We start from the raw sequence: 16,226 nt of genomic DNA on the forward strand, positions 1-16,226 counted from the left end.
GAGAGGGACAGGCCTCTGCGGGTGCCAGGAAGAGCAAGGTTTTGTCTCTGTTGTCTGGGAACAAAAGCTGTCCTGAACTGCTTGGAAGGCAGCTCTGCTCACCACTGCACCACCAACGCAGGCGGACTCCGGCCTGCCTCCTGCTCCCCGCAGTTCGTGAACTGGCTCTGCCTCCTCCTTCCAGCCCCCTGCACACACCTTTTCCCCTCTCCCAACCTCTCCAGGCTCTTCCTCGGCATCTCCATACCCCCACACCTCGGGGGCCGTGGGTTCCTTACAGTCTTTGCCCTTCCGTTCCTGCTCTTGCCTTTTCTGCTCTCTCCTTCCTCTTCTGGACCCGACACGTTCCCACTCCACCACCACTGGATGCCTCACACTGCTCCCTTCCTTTCCTCCCCTCCCACCATGCAGATGGCAGAGGGAGAGTGAAGCCATCCTCCAGCGTCAGCATATGCCAGAGGCCAGCCTGAGGACGAGGCACTAGGAGCTGCAGCCATAGCCCTGGCGGTATGCCCCTTGAGGCTTCTCGGGCCCTGGCAGCAGGTGCCTCTGGTGCCCAACTGCGCCGTGTCTGAAGAGCGGAAAGGGCATCTGCTGGCACAGCCTGGCCCTGAACCTCCCAGGGAGCCAGGCGTCACAGCCCACGGCACCTGCTGACTGCAGCAGAGGCCTTTGGGGCAGGTAGTTGTGGCCAAGTGGTGAAGGCGATGGACTAGAAATCCACTGGGGTTTCCCCACGCAGGTTCGAATCCTGCCAACTATGGGGCACCATCCCCTTTTGCGCTGCCTGGAAAGACCACGCTGCAGCCCAGCCCTGCAGCCGTGGACCCTCCAGCTGTGCAGGCTACATGTGGCCAGTCTGGTCCTCTTTATGGCAAGATCTGGAAGCAGGACATGGTGTTACCAGTGACATCAGCAGAGCATCCCTTGGAGTCAGAGACCGCGACCTGTGTGCTAGACAAGGGTGGGAGGTCTCCCCACAGGTGAATTTCTCTCAGCTGGTGCCCTCCAGCTCCCAACAGAGCAGCGGCAGCATGGCCCCTGGGAAGCAAGAAGGGCTGCTCTTGGCCTCGCTGGCAGGTGCCGCATCTTAAGGAAAGGGAAAACGTTCCCCAAGGGTGTCTTGAGGCGGGAAGAGAGCCCAGAGACAGAGAAGCTGCAAGAGGTCCATGCTGGGCTGGCCCCCGCAGCCCTCGCCCTGAGGGGTGGGGAAGCAGTCCAAGGCAAAGCAGACGCTCCAAGAAGAAAAGCAGCCGTGGAGGGGGCACCTGGAGTTGAACCAGGGACCTCTTGATCTGCAGTCAAATGCTCTCCCACTGAGCTACACCCCCTGTAGCTGTGCCCACTCCTACCGAGGCATCCCTCTGCCAGAACCAGCTGACTCCCTGCTGGATCCCTCTGCCAGAAGCAGCTGTCAGGGGACACAGCTGTCAGGGGACAAGAGAGGAGAGATGGTGCCAGGAGCAAGCCAGGGCCCTTAAGAGCTACAGAGGGTGATGGCGGAAAGAGCTACAGGCCCATAAGAGCTAGATGGGGAAAAGGCAGGAGCAGAGACATTGTTGCCAGTGGCAGGCTGAGGTGGGCTCCTGTGATTGGGAAATAGTGCAAGAACAGAGCCGGAGGGCAGGGAAGGCAGGCAGGCTAGAGTGTGTAAGCACTCTACCCAACGTAGGGGGTAATTTTTTACTTTTTTTTTTTTTGGCAAGGGCAATGCAAGGGTGTGAAATATGCCAAGAGCTGAGGCAAGCCCCCAGTGAGGCAGAAGCATGAGGTCCCACTGAGACTTGAACTCAGATCGCTGGATTCAGAGTCCAGAGTGCTCACCATTACATCATGGGACCCCCTGGCTGCCCCCTTCTTGCTGCTCCGCCACTAGCAGGACAGAGCCACGCAGTCTTGGCTGAGCCGCGGGCTCTCTCTGTCTCCCCGGCTGTGCCCAAGTGGAGCCTTTCTCCAGGGCCATGGGGCACCGTGCAGTCAGAGGGCTCTTCAGGAGAGCAGCCGAGCCCTTTGCAGAAGCCTCTCAAGCTTCTCGCAAAGGAGGCAGCACCCTCATTCTGGAGGTGCTGCCTTCCTTCTCCACAGCTGTGGCTCGGGGGGCAGCGGAAGCAGACAGGAGGTCTGGTGCTGAGACAAACGCTGTGCTTGAGGTCAGACCTGCTTCCGATGCATCCCCAGGGAGCATCAGGCTTCTCTGCATCTCCACACAGAAGCCACAGAAGAGACTTTTCCTTCTAGAAGTCCACCTCCTCCCCAGTGCTTAGACCACAGCTGTTTTCCCTCTCTTCGCCTTCCTCCTGACCTTACAGTGAGTGTGCCCTCTGCTCTCTCCAGAAGCACCCCAGTAGCAGTGACGACCGCGGTGTGGAGCCCCTCCTCAACGGGCATTAAGCACTGATCTCCCAGCTGTGGGCTTGGCATGTAAATCCTGCATAGGCCCCAGCTCTCCCAGCATTGCTGGTCCCAAGTGCCAGATCCAGGACACCTGGCGGGGCAGACGGGCTCTCCAAGCTGTGATGTATCCCTCAGCTACATTCCTCTCAGGACCCCTGAGCAAACGCTGTGATAAAAGCTAGTTGCCCCCCTCCCCCTGCCCCTGACTCGATGCAACACCATTGCCCATTTGATACACCTGAAGCAACTGCTGCTTCTCTGAGACGCTCTTGCTAGCGCCGTTCGTTCGCTGAGTGACTGTCCCCTGCCTCCTCCGAGCCACGGCTCACCAGGGCAGCTTCCATGGAGGAGCACCCCTCTGCAGACAGGCCTTCTGCATCCACCATCCTGGGCGCACTCACAGCCCACTGGACTCCTTTTGCGATGGAAGAAGTTATGGCATGCCGGACCCAGAGCACTGCAGGAGCCAGGCGAGTCCTCCTCCTCTGGGCTGCGAGGTGCCAGGCTGCTGGTTTCCCCTGGACCCAGGTCCAGCCAGTGGCGAGGCAGACTACGACCTCCAGCCGCCCCCCGCACACGCGCACACGCATTCACAGGGCACCAACACAACTGGCCACACACGCAGCAACAGAGACAGGAGAGCAGTGCCTTCCCAGGCACTGCCCATACAGCCCAGTCCTGCTTCTAAGAAGCGGTGCGCGGCAAACACCCCTTCTTGGGGCTCTCTGGTGTCTGGCCCCAGACCCTGACAGTTAGCAGCAATCCTAGCCATCCTCTGGTGGCACAGTCTGGGATGAGCTCCAGGTCTTCTCCGTTCCTCCAGGACACCCTGGCACCGGCTCCCCCAAAGCTGCCTCGCCCTCAGCAAGAATCACGTGTTCTTTCCTGAATCGTGCTCCACACTCTGGTGGCTTTTACTGTTTACGCCCAGGGAGTGCTCTCTCATCCCCTGGGATCGCCACGCTGCCTGCCCAAGAAGGGACAGGGTCGTGGCACACGCACGATGAAAGAGCTGCTCCGGCGGTCTCCTCCTTCTGCAAAACTTGACGTTCGTGTGTGCAGAGCAGGGCATTTCCTCCCAGCAGCCAGAAAGCTGGAAACATACGCAAGGACACTATCCTGGATGGTCGACTTACTGCCTCAGGGAGGAACGGATCTCAGGAGCCTGCTGCTCCGGCTGTCTGCTCAGAGCAGGGCTGGCACCAACCCTAGAGCAGGTTGCCCAGTGCCTTGCCCTGACAAATTTGAATTTGATATCCAGGGATGGAGAGCCCCAAACTTGCCCGGGCACCAGCTCTCTAAGAGCTCCAGCTCTTAAATCCTCCCCGAGAAAGCTCCCCCTCTCCCCGCCTCTCTCTTATTAGCTAATTCTTACGTGAGTACTGCCCCAGCCTTCCAGGGAGAAACACCCACGCTGCTGCTGCTCTCCCAGGGCAGCGGCACTGACTGCATCATCACTGCCTTGAGAAGGGCAGCCTTTGGGGGACGCTTGAAAGCCCCGGCTGCAGCTAACTCCCTGGCTGGTTAGCTCAGTTGGTTAGAGCGTGGTGCTAATAACGCCAAGGTCGCGGGTTCAATCCCCGCACGGGCCAGCTGGCTCTTTTCCAGAGCCCTGAAACAGCTCTCCCAGAGAGGCTGTGGATTCTCCTGCTCTGCAGATAGTCAAAACCTGCCTGGACATGCTCCAGGTGACTTTGCATGAGCAAAGGGTGGGGGGGGCGGGGGCAGCTGGACTGAGGTGAGCTCTGGAGGTCCCTTCCAGTCTCAGCTGTTCTGGGTGATCCTACCAAAGCCTGAACTCACAGTGCCTCAGCCTCTCTCTGCTGTAGTGCTGCTGCATGAGTACTGCACCCTGAGCCAGTGCCCGCCTGCACACCCACCCCATCCCCCAGAAAAGGCTTGCAGAAAGTGCTCAGCCCCGGAACTGGACTCCTGGCAGTGATTTTCCTAGGCCTTGTTGTCAGTCCTCAGCCTTCCAGAGCAGCAGCCTTCTTCTTGCCTGGTAGCATGTCCAACAGCAGCAGGTCGAGCTCTGGGCCAGCCAGGAAATGCCTCTCCTCTGGCCTGTGTGTCAGCAGTGCAGAGAGACTGCCAGCGCAGAGCCCCTCCTCAGCAAGCAGGCAGCTCAGCTGGGAGCCCTTAGCTGCCCTGTGCAGCTGGTGCCATATGTGCACTTCTCTTCAGCGCCCTCATGTGGGGGCCCTAGGAGAGAAAGCGTGCAGCCCCACGGACAAAGAGGCAGCACAGAGACCCGTCCGTGGATTAGGACACAGCCTACGGAGAGACTTTACCCCAAGGAAGCTGAGGTGGGTGCCTAGGGAAGGAGGAAAGGGGCAGAGCAAAGGCTCCTGCCTCTCCCACCTCGCACTGCCTCCCCCTGCCCCGGGCTTAGGAGCTCTGCACCCTCCCCCTGCACCAGTAGTTCATGGAGCTACTGGTGCGGTACATGGAGCCCCCTCTCCAGCAGTTGATGGAGCTGCTGGAGAGAGTCCAGCGTAGGGCTACAAAGATGATCAGAGGGCTGGAGCACCTGCCCTATGAGGAACGGCTGCGAGAGCTGGGCCTCTTTAGCCTGGGGAAGAGAAGACTGGGGTGGGGGGGCGGGATCTTATCAATGTGTACAAGTACCTGAAGGGAGGGTGTCAAGGGGACGAGGACAATGTCTTTTCAGTTGCCCCGTGTGACAGGACAAGAGGCAATGGGCAGAAACTAAAGTACAGGAAGTTCCGCCTGGATGTGAGGGGGAATTTCTTCACTGGGAGAGTGATGGAGCACTGGACCAGGTTGCCCACAGAGGCTGTGGAGTCTCCTCCTCTGGAGATCTTCAAGGCCCGCCTGGATGTAACCCTGTCTACCATGCTCTAAGTGACCCTGCTGAGCAAGGGGGGTGGACTAGATGATCTCCGGAGGTCCCTTCCAACCTTACCGATTCTACGATTCTATGAGCACTCTGCTCACAACAGCCCGGGCCTGCAAGTCCATGATGTGAAAGCCAAGGGTGAGCTGCAGTGTTCTTGGCTCTCTCAGGACAGGCAGAGATCCTGGTAGAGCCAGTGCAGCCTGGAGAATGTCTGCACAGCAGTCCCTGGGTGTCTGTGTTCCTGTGGGAACCAGCAGTGGCTCTTAGAGGCCTGGGAGCAGGCAGAGGTGCTTGGGGTGGGGGACGCTGAGGGTTGCCAGAGGTCGTGTGGAGGGAGGGGGAAGAAGAGCAGATGCAGGTGCTTGCTGGGAGGAGCAGGGCGGAGCTATGTGCCTGTGGGCATTTCTGCCACTGCGATGAGCACAGCTGCCCGCCAAGCAGCTGGTCTCCCCTTGACTCCTGGCCAGTGAAGCGCCCACCCTCAACAGCTCTTCTGCTTCAGTCCCTTGCATGTGCTTTCACCATGGCAGGCATTGCTGAAGGCAGGCCTGTGTCTCCTGGCTTCTCTGGGGTGCCCCATGCTGCGTGCTCAGGCAGCAAGGCTGCAGCAAGGGCACCGGCTCCCTTCAGGGGATGAGAACTTGTTGCAGAAAGCTGGGCTGTGTTCCAGCAGGAACTTCCCCAGGAGAGGGACAGGCCTCTGCAGGTGCCGGGAAGAGCAAGGTTTTGTCTCTGTTGTCTGGGAACAAAAGCTGTCCTGAACTGCTTGGAAGGCAGCTCTGCTCACCACTGCACCACCAACGCAGGCGGACTCCGGCCTGCCTCCTGCTCCCCGCAGTTCGTGAACTGGCTCTGCCTCCTTCCAGCCCCCTGCACACACCTTTTCCCCTCTCCCAACCTCTCCAGGCTCTTCCTCGGCATCTCCATACCCCCGCACCTCGGGGGCCACGGGTTCCTTACAGTCTTTGCCCTTCCGTTCCTGCTCTTGCCTTTTCTGCTCTCTCCTTCCGCTTCTGGACCCGACACGTTCCCACTCCTCCATCACTGGATGCCTCACACTGCTCCCTTCCTTTCCTCCCCTCCCACCATGCAGATGGCAGAGGGAGAGTGAAGCCATCCTCCAGCGTCAGCATATGCCAGAGGCCAGCCTGAGGACGAGGCACTAGGAGCTGCAGCCATAGCCCTGGCGGTAGGCCCCTTGAGGCTTCTCAGGCCCTGGCAGCAGGTGCCTCTGGTGCCCAACTGCACCGTGTCTGAAGAGCGGAAAGGGCATCTGCTGGCACAGCCTGGCCCTGAACCTCCCAGGGAGCCAGGCGTCACAGCCCACGGCACCTGCTGACTGCAGCAGAGGCCTTTGGGGCAGGTAGTTGTGGCCGAGTGGTGAAGGCGATGGACTAGAAATCCACTGGGGTTTCCCCACGCAGGTTCGAATCCTGCCAACTATGGGGCACCATCCCCTTTTGCGCTGCCTGGAAAGACCACGCTGCAGCCCAGCCCTGCAGCCATGGACCCTCCAGCTGTGCAGGCTACATGTGGCCAGTCTGGTCCTCTTTATGGCAAGATCTGGAAGCAGGACATGGTGTTACCAGTGACATCGGCAGAGCATCCCTTGGAGTCAGAGACCGCGACCTGTGTGCTAGACAAGGGTGGGAGGTCTCCCCACAGGTGGGTTTCTCTCAGCTGGTGCCCTCCAGCTCCCAACAGAGCAGCGGCAGCACGGCCCCTGGGAAGCAAGAAGGGCTGCTCTTGGCCTCGCTGGCAGGTGCCGCATCTTAAGGAAAGGGAAAACGTTCCCCAAGGGTGTCTTGAGGCGGGAAGAGAGCCCAGAAACAGAGAAGCTGCAAGAGGTCCATGCTGGGCTGGCCCCCGCAGCCCTCGCCCTGAGGGGTGGGGAAGCAGTCCAAGGCAAAGAAGACGCTCCAAGAAGAAAAGCAGCCGTGGAGGGGGCACCTGGAGTTGAACCAGGGACCTCTTGATCTGCAGTCAAATGCTCCCCTGCAGCTGTGCCCACTTCTACCGAGGCATCCCTCTGCCAGAACCAGCTGACTCCCTGCTGGATCCCTCTGCCAGAAGCAGCTGTCAGGGGACACAGCTGTCAGGGGACAAGAGAGGAGAGATGGTGCCAGGAGCAAGCCAGGGCCCTTAAGAGCTACAGAGGGTGATGGCGGAAAGAGCTACAGGCCCATAAGAGCTAGATGGGGAAAAGGCAGGAGCAGAGACATTGTTGCCAGTGGCAGGCTGAGGTGGGCTCCTGTGATTGGGAAATAGTGCAAGAACAGAGCCGGAGGGCAGGGAAGGCAGGCAGGCTAGAGTGTGTAAGCACTCTACCCAACGTAGGGGGTAATTTTTTACTTTTTTTTTTTTTTTTTTGGCAAGGGCAATGCAAGGGTGTGAAATATGCCAAGAGCTGAGGCAAGCCCCCAGTGAGGCAGAAGCATGAGGTCCCACTGAGACTTGAACTCAGATCGCTGGATTCAGAGTCCAGAGTGCTCACCATTACATCATGGGACCCCCTGGCTGCCCCCTTCTTGCTGCTCCGCCACTAGCAGGACAGAGCCACGCAGTCTTGGCTGAGCCGCGGGCTCTCTCTGTCTCCCCGGCTGTGCCCAAGTGGAGCCTTTCTCCAGGGCCATGGGGCACCGTGCAGTCAGAGGGCTCTTCAGGAGAGCAGCCGAGCCCTTTGCAGAAGCCTCTCATGCTTCTCGCAAAGGAGGCAGCACCCTCATTCTGGAGGTGCTGCCTTCCTTCTCCACAGCTGTGGCTCGGGGGGCAGCGGAAGCAGACAGGAGGTCTGGTGCTGAGACAAACGCTGTGCTTGAGGTCAGACCTGCTTCCGATGCATCCCCAGGGAGCATCAGGCTTCTCTGCATCTCCACACAGAAGCCACGGAAGAGACTTTTCCTTCTACAAGTCCACCTCCTCCCCAGTGCTTAGACCACAGCTGTTTTCCCTCTCTTCGCCTTCCTCCTGACCTTACAGTGAGTGTGCCCTCTGCTCTCTCCAGAAGCACCCCAGTAGCAGTGACGACCGCGGTGTGGAGCCCCTCCTCAACGGGCATTAAGCACTGATCTCCCAGCTGTGGGCTTGGCACGTAAATCCTGCACAGGCCCCAGCTCTCCCAGCATTGCTGGCCCCAAGTGCCAGATCCAGGACACCTGGCGGGGCAGACGGGCTCTCCAAGCTGTGATGTATCCCTCAGCTACATTCCTCTCAGGACCCCTGAGCAAACGCTGTGATAAAAGCTAGTTGCCCCCCTCCCCCTGCCCCTGACTCGATGCAACACCATTGCCCATCTGATACACCTGAAGCAACTGCTGCTTCTCTGAGACGCTCTTGCTAGCGCCGTTCGTTCGCTGAGTGACTGTCCCCTGCCTCCTCTGAGCCACGGCTCACCAGGGCAGCTTCCATGGAGGAGCACCCCTCTGCAGACAGGCCTTCTGCATCCACCATCCTGGGCGCACTCACAGCCCACTGGACTCCTTTTGCGATGGAAGAAGTTATGGCATGCCGGACCCAGAGCACTGCAGGAGCCAGGCGAGTCCTCCTCCTCTGGGCTGCGAGGTGCCAGGCTGCTGGTTTCCCCTGGACCCAGGTCCAGCCAGTGGCGAGGCAGACTACGACCTCCAGCCGCCCCCCGCACACGCGCACACGCATTCACAGGGCACCAACACAACTGGCCACACACGCAGCAACAGAGACAGGAGAGCAGTGCCTTCCCAGGCACTGCCCATACAGCCCAGTCCTGCTTCTAAGAAGCGGTGCGCGGCAAACACCCCTTCTCGGGGCTCTCTGGTGTCTGGCCCCAGACCCTGACAGTTAGCAGCAATCCTAGCCATCCTCTGGTGGCACAGTCTGGGATGAGCTCCAGGTCTTCTCCGTTCCTCCAGGACACCCTGGCACCGGCTGCCCCAAAGCTGCCTCGCCCTCAGCAAGAATCACGTGTTCTTTCCTGAATCGTGCTCCACACTCAGGTGGATTTTACTGTTTACGCCCAGGGAGTGCTCTCTCATCCCCTGGGATCGCCACGCTGCCTGCCCAAGAAGGGACAGGGTCGTGGCACACGCACGGTGAAAGAGCTGCTCTGGCGGTCTCCTCCTTCTGCAAAACTTGGCGTTTGTGTGTGCAGAGCAGGGCATTTCCTCCCAGCAGCCAGAGAGCTGGAAACATACGTGAGGACACTATCCTGGATGGTCGACTTACTGCCTCAGGGAGGAACGGATCTCAGGAGCCTGCTGCTCCGGCTGTCTGCTCAGAGCAGGGCTGGCACCAACCCTAGAGCAGGTTGCCCAGTGCCTTGCCCTGACAAATTTGAATTTGATATCCAGGGATGGAGAGCCCCAAACTTGCCCGGGCACCAGCTCTCTAAGAGCTCCAGCTCTTAAATCCTCCCCGAGAAAGCTCCCCCTCTCCCCGCCTCTCTCTTATTAGTTAATTCTTACGTGAGTACTGCCCCAGCCTTCCAGGGAGAAACACCCACGCTGCTGCTGCTCTCCCAGGGCAGCGGCACTGACTGCATCATCACTGCCTTGAGAAGGGCAGCCTTTGGGGGATGCTTGAAAGCCCCGGCTGCAGCTAACTCCCTGGCTGGTTAGCTCAGTTGGTTAGAGCGTGGTGCTAATAACGCCAAGGTCATGGGTTCAATCCCCGCACGGGCCAGCTGGCTCTTTTCCAGAGCCCTGAAACAGCTCTCCCAGAGAGGCTGTGGACTCTCCTGCTCTGCAGATAGTCAAAACCTGCCTGGACATGCTCCAGGTGACTTTGCATGAGCAAAGGGTGGGGGGGGGCGGGGGCAGCTGGACTGAGGTGAGCTCTGGAGGTCCCTTCCAGTCTCAGCTGTTCTGGGTGATCCTACCAAAGCCTGAACTCACAGTGCCTCAGCCTCTCTCTGCTGTAGTGCTGCTGCATGAGTACTGCACCCTGAGCCAGTGCCCGCCTGCACACCCACCCCATCCCCCAGAAAAGGCTTGCAGAAAGTGCTCAGCCCCGGAACTGGACTCCTGGCAGTGATTTTCCTAGGCCTTGTTGTCAGTCTTCAGCCTTCCAGAGCAGCAGCCTTCTTCTTGCCTGGTAGCATGTCCAACAGCAGCAGGTCGAGCTCTGGGCCAGCCAGGAAATGCCTCTCCTCTGGCCTGTGTGTCAGGAGTGCAGAGAGACTGCCAGCGCAGAGCCCCTCCTCAGCAAGCAGGCAGCTCAGCTGGGAGCCCTTAGCTGCCCTGTGCAGCTGGTGCCATATGTGCACTTCTCTTCAGCGCCCTCATGTGGGGGCCCTAGGAGAGAAAGCGTGCAGCCCCACGGACAAAGAGGCAGCACAGAGACCCGTCCGTGGATTAGGACACAGCCTACGGAGAGACTTTACCCCAAGGAAGCTGAGGTGGGTGCCTAGGGAAGGAGGAAAGGGGCAGAGCAAAGGCTCCTGCCTCTCCCACCTCGCACTGCCTCCCCCTGCCCCGGGCTTAGGAGCTCTGCACCCTCCCCCTGCACCAGTAGTTCATGGAGCTACTGGTGCGGTACATGGAGCCCCCTCTCCAGCAGTTGATGGAGCTGCTGGAGAGAGTCCAGCGTAGGGCTACAAAGATGATCAGAGGGCTGGAGCACCTGCCCTATGAGGAACGGCTGCGAGAGCTGGGCCTCTTTAGCCTGGGGAAGAGAAGACTGGGGTGGGGGGGCGGGATCTTATCAATGTGTACAAGTACCTGAAGGGAGGGTGTCAAGGGGACGAGGACAATGTCTTTTCAGTTGCCCCGTGTGACAGGACAAGAGGCAATGGGCAGAAACTAAAGTACAGGAAGTTCCGCCTGGATGTGAGGGGGAATTTCTTCACTGGGAGAGTGATGGAGCACTGGACCAGGTTGCCCACAGAGGCTGTGGAGTCTCCTCCTCTGGAGATCTTCAAGGCCCGCCTGGATGTAACCCTGTCTACCATGCTCTAAGTGACCCTGCTGAGCAAGGGGGGTGGACTAGATGATCTCCGGAGGTCCCTTCCAACCTTACCGATTCTACGATTCTATGAGCACTCTGCTCACAACAGCCCGGGCCTGCAAGTCCATGATGTGAAAGCCAAGGGTGAGCTGCAGTGTTCTTGGCTCTCTCAGGACAAGCAGAGATCCTGGTAGAGCCAGTGCAGCCTGGAGAATGTCTGCACAGCAGTCCCTGGGTGTCTGTGTTCCTGTGGGAACCAGCAGTGGCTCTTAGAGGCCTGGGAGCAGGCAGAGGTGCTTGGGGTGGGGGACGCTGAGGGTTGCCAGAGGTCGTGTGGAGGGAGGGGGAAGAAGAGCAGATGCAGGTGCTTGCTGGGAGGAGCAGGGCGGAGCTATGTGCCTGTGGGCATTTCTGCCACTGCGATGAGCACAGCTGCCCGCCAAGCAGCTGGTCTCCCCTTGACTCCTGGCCAGTGAAGCGCCCACCCTCAACAGCTCTTCTGCTTCAGTCCCTTGCATGTGCTTTCACCATGGCAGGCATTGCTGAAGGCAGGCCTGTGTCTCCTGGCTTCTCTGGGGTGCCCCATGCTGCGTGCTCAGGCAGCAAGGCTGCAGCAAGGGCACCGGCTCCCTTCAGGGGATGAGAACTTGTTGCAGAAAGCTGGGCTGTGTTCCAGCAGGAACTTCCCCAGGAGAGGGACAGGCCTCTGCAGGTGCCGGGAAGAGCAAGGTTTTGTCTCTGTTGCCTGGGAACAAAAGCTGTCCTGAACTGCTTGGAAGGCAGCTCTGCTCACCACTGCACCACCAACGCAGGCGGACTCCGGCCTGCCTCCTGCTCCCCGCAGTTCGTGAACTGGCTCTGCCTCCTTCCAGCCCCCTGCACACACCTTTTCCCCTCTCCCAACCTCTCCAGGCTCTTCCTCGGCATCTCCATACCCCCGCACCTCGGGGGCCACGGGTTCCTTACAGTCTTTGCCCTTCCGTTCCTGCTCTTGCCTTTTCTGCTCTCTCCTTCCTCTTCTGGACCCGACACGTTCCCACTCCTCCATCACTGGATGCCTCACACTGCTCCCTTCCTTTCCTCCCCTCCCACCATGCAGATGGCAGAGGGAGAGTGAAGCCATCCTCCAGCGTCAGCATATGCCAGAGGCCAGCCTGAGGACGAGGCACTAGGAGCTGCAGCCATAGCCCTGGCGGTAGGCCCCTTGAGGCTTCTCAGGCCCTGGCAGCAGGTGCCTCTGGTGCCCAACTGCACCGTGTCTGAAGAGCGGAAAGGGCATCTGCTGGCACAGCCTGGCCCTGAACCTCCCAGGGAGCCAGGCGTCACAGCCCACGGCACCTGCTGACTGCAGCAGAGGCCTTTGGGGCAGGTAGTTGTGGCCGAGTGGTGAAGGCGATGGACTAGAAATCCACTGGGGTTTCCCCACGCAGGTTCGAATCCTGCCAACTATGGGGCACCATCCCCTTTTGCACTGCCTGGAAAGACCACGCTGCAGCCCAGCCCTGCAGCCATGGACCCTCCAGCTGTGCAGGCTACATGTGGCCAGTCTGGTCCTCTTTATGGCAAGATCTGGAAGCAGGACATGGTGTTACCAGTGACATCGGCAGAGCATCCCTTGGAGTCAGAGACCGCGACCTGTGTGCTAGACAAGGGTGGGAGGTCTCCCCACAGGTGGGTTTCTCTCAGCTGGTGCCCTCCAGCTCCCAACAGAGCAGCGGCAGCACGGCCCCTGGGAAGCAAGAAGGGCTGCTCTTGGCCTCGCTGGCAGGTGCCGCATCTTAAGGAAAGGGAAAACGTTCCCCAAGGGTGTCTTGAGGCGGGAAGAGAGCCCAGAAACAGAGAAGCTGCAAGAGGTCCATGCTGGGCTGGCCCCCGCAGCCCTCGCCCTGAGGGGTGGGGAAGCAGTCCAAGGCAAAGAAGACGCTCCAAGAAGAAAAGCAGCCGTGGAGGGGGCACCTGGAGTTGAACCAGGGACCTCTTGATCTGCAGTCAAATGCTCCCCTGCAGCTGTGCCCACTTCTACCGAGGCATCCCTCTGCCAGAACCAGCTGACTCCCTGCTGGATCCCTCTGCCAGAAGCAGCTGTCAGGGGACACAGCTGTCAGGGGACAAGAGAGGAGAGATGGTGCCAGGAGCAAGCCAGGGCCCTTAAGAGCTACAGAGGGTGATGGCGGAAAGAGCTACAGGCCCATAAGAGCTAGATGGGCAAAAGGCAGGAGCAGAGACATTGTTGCCAGTGGCAGGCTGAGGTGGGCTCCTGTGATTGGGAAATAGTGCAAGAACAGAGCCGGAGGGCAGGGAAGGCAGGCAGGCTAGAGTGTGTAAGCACTCTACCCAACGTAGGGGGTAATTTTTTACTTTTTTTTTTTTTTTTTTTTTGGCAAGGACAATGCAAGGGTGTGAAATATGCCAAGAGCTGAGGCAAGCCCCCAGTGAGGCAGAAGCATGAGGTCCCACTGAGACTTGAACTCAGATCGCTGGATTCAGAGTCCAGAGTGCTCACCATTACATCATGGGACCCCCTGGCTGCCCCCTTCTTGCTGCTCCGCCACTAGCAGGACAGAGCCACGCAGTCTTGGCTGAGCCGCGGGCTCTCTCTGTCTCCCCGGCTGTGCCCAAGTGGAGCCTTTCTCCAGGGCCATGGGGCACCGTGCAGTCAGAGGGCTCTTCAGGAGAGCAGCCGAGCCCTTTGCAGAAGCCTCTCATGCTTCTCGCAAAGGAGGCAGCACCCTCATTCTGGAGGTGCTGCCTTCCTTCTCCACAGCTGTGGCTTGGGGGGCAGCGGAAGCAGACAGGAGGTCTGGTGCTGAGACAAACGCTGTGCTTGAGGTCAGACCTGCTTCCGATGCATCCCCAGGGAGCATCAGGCTTCTCTGCATCTCCACACAGAAGCCACGGAAGAGACTTTTCCTTCTACAAGTCCACCTCCTCCCCAGTGCTTAGACCACAGCTGTTTTCCCTCTCTTCGCCTTCCTCCTGACCTTACAGTGAGTGTGCCCTCTGCTCTCTCCAGAAGCACCCCAGTAGCAGTGACGACCGCGGTGTGGAGCCCCTCCTCAACGGGCATTAAGCACTGATCTCCCAGCTGTGGGCTTGGCACGTAAATCCTGCACAGGCCCCAGCTCTCCCAGCATTGCTGGCCCCAAGTGCCAGATCCAGGACACCTGGCGGGGCAGACGGGCTCTCCAAGCTGTGATGTATCCCTCAGCTACATTCCTCTCAGGACCCCTGAGCAAACGCTGTGATAAAAGCTAGTTGCCCCCCTCCCCCTGCCCCTGACTCGATGCAACACCATTGCCCATCTGATACACCTGAAGCAACTGCTGCTTCTCTGAGACGCTCTTGCTAGCGCCGTTCGTTCGCTGAGTGACTGTCCCCTGCCTCCTCTGAGCCACGGCTCACCAGGGCAGCTTCCATGGAGGAGCACCCCTCTGCAGACAGGCCTTCTGCATCCACCATCCTGGGCGCACTCACAGCCCACTGGACTCCTTTTGCGATGGAAGAAGTTATGGCATGCCGGACCCAGAGCACTGCAGGAGCCAGGCGAGTCCTCCTCCTCTGGGCTGCGAGGTGCCAGGCTGCTGGTTTCCCCTGGACCCAGGTCCAGCCAGTGGCGAGGCAGACTACGACCTCCAGCCGCCCCCCGCACACGCGCACACGCATTCACAGGGCACCAACACAACTGGCCACACACGCAGCAACAGAGACAGGAGAGCAGTGCCTTCCCAGGCACTGCCCATACAGCCCAGTCCTGCTTCTAAGAAGCGGTGCGCGGCAAACACCCCTTCTCGGGGCTCTCTGGTGTCTGGCCCCAGACCCTGACAGTTAGCAGCAATCCTAGCCATCCTCTGGTGGCACAGTCTGGGATGAGCTCCAGGTCTTCTCCGTTCCTCCAGGACACCCTGGCACCGGCTGCCCCAAAGCTGCCTCGCCCTCAGCAAGAATCACGTGTTCTTTCCTGAATCGTGCTCCACACTCAGGTGGATTTTACTGTTTACGCCCAGGGAGTGCTCTCTCATCCCCTGGGATCGCCACGCTGCCTGCCCAAGAAGGGACAGGGTCGTGGCACACGCACGGTGAAAGAGCTGCTCTGGCGGTCTCCTCCTTCTGCAAAACTTGGCGTTTGTGTGTGCAGAGCAGGGCATTTCCTCCCAGCAGCCAGAGAGCTGGAAACATACGTGAGGACACTATCCTGGATGGTCGACTTACTGCCTCAGGGAGGAACGGATCTCAGGAGCCTGCTGCTCCGGCTGTCTGCTCAGAGCAGGGCTGGCACCAACCCTAGAGCAGGTTGCCCAGTGCCTTGCCCTGACAAATTTGAATTTGATATCCAGGGATGGAGAGCCCCAAACTTGCCCGGGCACCAGCTCTCTAAGAGCTCCAGCTCTTAAATCCTCCCCGAGAAAGCTCCCCCTCTCCCCGCCTCTCTCTTATTAGTTAATTCTTACGTGAGTACTGCCCCAGCCTTCCAGGGAGAAACACCCACGCTGCTGCTGCTCTCCCAGGGCAGCGGCACTGACTGCATCATCACTGCCTTGAGAAGGGCAGCCTTTGGGGGATGCTTGAAAGCCCCGGCTGCAGCTAACTCCCTGGCTGGTTAGCTCAGTTGGTTAGAGCGTGGTGCTAATAACACCAAGGTCATGGGTTCAATCCCCGCACGGGCCAGCTGGCTCTTTTCCAGAGCCCTGAAACAGCTCTCCCAGAGAGGCTGTGGACTCTCCTGCTCTGCAGATAGTCAAAACCTGCCTGGACATGCTCCAGGTGACTTTGCATGAGCAAAGGGTGGGGGGGGGCGGGGGCAGCTGGACTGAGGTGACCTCTGGAGGTCCCTTCCAGTCTCAGCTGTTCTGGGTGATCCTACCAAAGCCTGAACTCACAGTGCCTCAGCCTCTCTCTGCTGTAGTGCTGCTGCATGAGTACTGCACCCTGAGCCAGTGCCCGCCTGCACACCCACCCCATCCCCCAGAAAAGGCTTGCAGAAAGTGCTCAGCCCCGGAACTGGACTCCTGGCAGTGATTTTCCTAGGCCTTATTGTCAGTCCTCAGCCTTCCAG

The 16,226-nt window shown here is 59.5% G+C and overlaps 10 non-coding genes across 10 annotated transcripts; 6 read left to right on the forward strand and 4 right to left on the reverse strand.

The window, feature by feature from the left end:
• The first annotated feature begins 681 nt into the window (after positions 1-681).
• TRNAS-AGA (transfer RNA serine (anticodon AGA)) lies at positions 682-763 on the forward strand. The gene has a single exon. It is a non-coding gene; the product is annotated as a tRNA-Ser (tRNA).
• Positions 764-1,259: 496 nt separating this feature from the next.
• TRNAC-GCA (transfer RNA cysteine (anticodon GCA)) lies at positions 1,260-1,331 on the reverse strand. Its single transcript has one exon. It is a non-coding gene; the product is annotated as a tRNA-Cys (tRNA).
• Positions 1,332-1,769: 438 nt separating this feature from the next.
• TRNAQ-CUG (transfer RNA glutamine (anticodon CUG)) lies at positions 1,770-1,841 on the reverse strand. The gene has a single exon. It is a non-coding gene; the product is annotated as a tRNA-Gln (tRNA).
• A 2,071-nt stretch (positions 1,842-3,912) lies between these two features.
• Positions 3,913-3,986, forward strand: TRNAI-AAU (transfer RNA isoleucine (anticodon AAU)). Its single transcript has one exon. It is a non-coding gene; the product is annotated as a tRNA-Ile (tRNA).
• Positions 3,987-6,617: 2,631 nt separating this feature from the next.
• On the forward strand, positions 6,618-6,699 carry TRNAS-AGA (transfer RNA serine (anticodon AGA)). Its single transcript has one exon. It is a non-coding gene; the product is annotated as a tRNA-Ser (tRNA).
• Positions 6,700-7,693: 994 nt separating this feature from the next.
• On the reverse strand, positions 7,694-7,765 carry TRNAQ-CUG (transfer RNA glutamine (anticodon CUG)). The gene has a single exon. It is a non-coding gene; the product is annotated as a tRNA-Gln (tRNA).
• A 2,071-nt stretch (positions 7,766-9,836) lies between these two features.
• TRNAI-AAU (transfer RNA isoleucine (anticodon AAU)) lies at positions 9,837-9,910 on the forward strand. Its single transcript has one exon. It is a non-coding gene; the product is annotated as a tRNA-Ile (tRNA).
• Positions 9,911-12,542: 2,632 nt separating this feature from the next.
• TRNAS-AGA (transfer RNA serine (anticodon AGA)) lies at positions 12,543-12,624 on the forward strand. The gene has a single exon. It is a non-coding gene; the product is annotated as a tRNA-Ser (tRNA).
• A 997-nt stretch (positions 12,625-13,621) lies between these two features.
• TRNAQ-CUG (transfer RNA glutamine (anticodon CUG)) lies at positions 13,622-13,693 on the reverse strand. The gene has a single exon. It is a non-coding gene; the product is annotated as a tRNA-Gln (tRNA).
• A 2,071-nt stretch (positions 13,694-15,764) lies between these two features.
• On the forward strand, positions 15,765-15,838 carry TRNAI-AAU (transfer RNA isoleucine (anticodon AAU)). Its single transcript has one exon. It is a non-coding gene; the product is annotated as a tRNA-Ile (tRNA).
• The last annotated feature ends 388 nt before the right edge of the window (positions 15,839-16,226 follow it).

The sequence above is a fragment of the Rhea pennata genome, chromosome 10 (assembly GCF_028389875.1).
Source record: "Rhea pennata isolate bPtePen1 chromosome 10, bPtePen1.pri, whole genome shotgun sequence".
Taxonomy (NCBI): domain Eukaryota; kingdom Metazoa; phylum Chordata; class Aves; order Rheiformes; family Rheidae; genus Rhea; species Rhea pennata.